Source organism: Notamacropus eugenii, chromosome 7 (assembly GCF_028372415.1).
Source record: "Notamacropus eugenii isolate mMacEug1 chromosome 7, mMacEug1.pri_v2, whole genome shotgun sequence".
In the NCBI taxonomy this organism is placed as follows: domain Eukaryota; kingdom Metazoa; phylum Chordata; class Mammalia; order Diprotodontia; family Macropodidae; genus Notamacropus; species Notamacropus eugenii.
Genome location: NC_092878.1, coordinates 160,541,669 through 160,545,508, shown reverse-complemented (window position 1 = coordinate 160,545,508; position 3,840 = coordinate 160,541,669). Strand labels below are relative to the sequence as shown.

Here is a 3,840-nt window from a genome sequence, read left to right as displayed (position 1 = left end):
CCCATGTATACAAAATATAGCAGCATTTTGCATATGTGTATGATAGCAAAGAATTGTAAATGAAGTCAATATTCATTAATTGGGAAATGACAAACAAAATGTGATATGTGACTATAATACAATATTACTGTTAGGAAATAAATCATAAATGTGATGAATACATAGAAGCATGCAAAGACATACATGAACTGATACAGAAAGAAGTAAGCAGAGTCAAGAAAAGAATCTACAACCACAACAATGTAAATGGAAGGAGCAACTATTAATAAGTGAAAAGTGTGTCAAAAATGTGTCAAAATTATAAAAACTGACTCAGAAATGAGAGATATGAACAAACTTCCACCTCAAACATTCGCAGAAGCAGAAGGAGGTCCATAAGTGTTATACATTGAACATATTTTCAGATTTTTGTGTGTTAATCAATTATACTGACATTTTCCTATTTAAGTTATTATTTGTTGTATGGAATGACTTTCTGAGAGAGGAAGTGAAAGGATACTGGGGGAAACTATAGTTATTTGGAAAAATGACATCAATAAAATTGTATTATAAAAATCAAAAGAATTTATTATATGTAATTCCACCTAAGATGGCAGAGGGATCAGGTGTAGAATGGTCCACCTCCCCATTAATAACTACAGGAAGAGTTCCAGACCATATAACGATCAAGGAAGGAAAAATATCATATCTATTTTTCTAAGTCCACTCAAAGCGATATCTGAAAACCTTCAGGCACTGGGAAGATAAATGCAAGCAAACAAGACAGCCCCTGCCTTCAAGGAGTTTTTATTCTAATAGAAGAGAATAACACAAAAAGCCAGCCAATGGCAGGGGTCTCTTGCAGTCACAAGGTGGCCTTAGAGGAGGTACAGAAGTCCAGAGAGTAGGTTGAGTCAGGAATTACATGAGCATAAAATTGTGATCCAGATCAGGAAGTCAGCCATCACGGCTGTGGGCACCAGAATGGAAATTTCCCCATGGTGGAAAGGTGACTGTCAAAGAGATGACAAACTCAGTTTAAAAAACAGTAACATTTCTTGAATCTGCATGTCCTCTTTGCACAGAAGTCATGCTAATTGTCTTTGCCTCATTCCTATTTCTGAATCATTTAACGTGGAATCATACCGTCTTCCATGGTTATTTCATCTACACAGATCCCCTATTATCAATTCTCCATAACATTGGTCCTGTCTAGAACATAACTGTCTACTAGGTAGCAGATACACAATTGGATCCCAGTTCTTTTGAATTCAAATCTTGGCTACCTCTTAGTAACTTACAATAACAAGAAGGGCTAAGTAAAAAGGCAAGTAAGTAAAAAAAAGTCCAATCAACACCCCCTCCCCCCTGGCCTATCAAGATTTCTCATGCAACTCTTGTTTTCTGCACACAACTGCCTAGTGTAAAATGCCTGATCTCTCCAGCTGTGCTTCTAAAGGTTATTCTATTTCTATTTTTTACTGATGTCAACTAAAACTGTTGCAGCCTGTTGGTTTTAATACTATATTTATGACATAATGGCAATGATGATTGCCAGTTCTCATGGTATTTCTGAGCTATAATGGAGGAGCCGCACGTTCTGGACTATTCGACCTGTCACCATCTTGATTGTCCTTCTCTAGATACTGTAGCTTATCAATGTCCTTGTTAAACCACAGCATATGGAACGATGAAATTAAATGTGTGTATTCATACACACATACATATATGTTTATGTGTATGTATATATGTGTGTATGTATGCATACATATATACATACACATGTATATGTATACAGAAAGTGAATCCAGCCACATATATAATATACAAATGAACACATTTCAAACCCTTTAAACTTACCATTTAGACCAATGGAGACTAGAATTAATGTCCTTAAAATTTGAATTATGGCTCATTTAGGAATAAGGTCTGGAAACATTGAATTTTATACCCCAAAATGGCTCCTCCAAGAGGGCCCACATGAAGATAACAAGAGGTTCATTTGAAATGAATCACTTTGTTTCCTGAAATGACTCACTTTTTTTCCTCTCCTTTTTCAGCCTCACATGGGATGAACACACCCTTATTCTTTAAAATCACTCACAGGAATTTCATTCCCATGGTCATCTCTTGAGCTCTCTGCAATTCCTCCCTCTGAACATAACCTATTATTCCACCTTTCTTTGTGCCTCCCTCAACCTCCCCATGAACTCTACTACTTTCAATCTGCAGCTGTATCTTGGACCAACAGCCCCCTTCTGACCTTGGTTTCTTTCCTTCCCAAGCTTGATCCTACAGTTAACCAGCTCAGTGGCATGTTGTCCTCTCCTCACTAATGCCTCCCTTCTTGTCCTTTTGTATCTGATGACTGGACAAGCTCTAATCATAGATTGCCCTCACCTGTCTCCTCTGGTTCAGTTCATATGCCACCAAACAGTACAAGAGGAAGTCACCAAGCAACGTTAAGTAGATCCCCTCTAAAGTTACAGTATCTAAGCTCTGAGGTTCCCAGCTGTTACAAGGCTTTACTCTTCTCTAATTGGCTGTATGTTACATTCTATCCTATTGGGTACCTATTGCAAACCAGTTTTTATCCTCTGCTCAAGGCGCCGGTAATCCCTATACCTTCCTCTCTTGAAAGAATTTTGTCTCAGACTTTACTGAGAAAATAGTTGTGGGGTGTGAATTGCTTCTTTTGTGCTTCTTTATATCTAAAAACTCCTGGATATCCTCTTCCCATCCTTTCCTCCTCTGCTCTAGTCTGTTAAAGGAATGGCCCTTCTTTTTTCCTCTACCTGTGCCTTTAATCTCATCCCCTTAACACCATGCTCTTATACATATATATGTATACACACACACATATGTATCCTACATATCCTATAAATTTGCTACATAGCCTTCTTCCCTATTACCTACAAACTTAGCTAAACCTTCTTATCTTTTACATACTATCACTGGACTACCTGTCATTACCTTCAACTACCCCACTATACTTCTATTCTCTTTCTGAGTCAAACTCCTAGAAGATACTGTCTGCACTCCCCGCAGTAATCTGATTTCTCACCTCATCAACTGACACTGCTCTTTCCAAGATAACGTTATTTTCTAATTTCTCATCTTTCTTCAGTATTTGCCCTCTCATTCTTCTGGGATACCCTTCACTGTCTGGGTTTTCTGGACTCTGCCTGCTCCTGGTTCTCCTGTCTAATAACTAGTGCCCTTTGCTGGATCATCACACTTGCCATGCACCCTGAGGTTGTACCTCAAGGATCTATCCTGGACCCTTTTGCCATCTCTCTCTAAGTTTTCTGGATGACTTACAATCGCCCATGGGGCTAATCATTATCTTTATGTGAATCACTCCTACATCTATAGATACAGCTTTAGTCTCTCTCCTGATCTCCAGTCCCATTTCACCCAGTGACTATTGGATATTTCCAATGGATGTTCTCACAAGTGTCTCAAACACAACATGTCCCAAATAGAACTCATTTTTATTTTCCCTCAAACCCTCACCTCTTAACTTTCTTGTTTCTCTTGAAGGCACCACCATCCTTCCAGTCACTCAGGCTTATATCTTCAAAGTTATCGTTGACTTTTCACTCCTTTTAAACTTCTTCTCCAATTATATATCAACTCATAAATTCTGTATCTGGCTTATTTCAATAAAACAGCCTTAAGCGAAAATAACCTGCCTCACTTTCTAGTTTTCTTACATCTTATTCTCCTCTATGTACTCTTTGATACAATATTTACTCATGATACGCCATGTTCTAATTTCTTCAGATCCTAACCAAAATCTCACCTTCTACAAAAAGTCTTTCCTGATGCTCCTTGAGACCAGACTCAGTCTCTTTCTCT

General features: G+C 38.1%; 1 non-coding gene across 1 annotated transcript; it reads right to left on the bottom strand.

Moving 5' to 3' along the window:
- Positions 1-1,019: 1,019 nt before the first annotated feature.
- On the bottom strand, positions 1,020-1,124 carry LOC140515082 (U6 spliceosomal RNA). Its single transcript, XR_011970841.1, has one exon. It is a non-coding gene; the product is annotated as a U6 spliceosomal RNA (small nuclear RNA).
- Between the last annotated feature and the right edge of the window lie 2,716 nt (positions 1,125-3,840).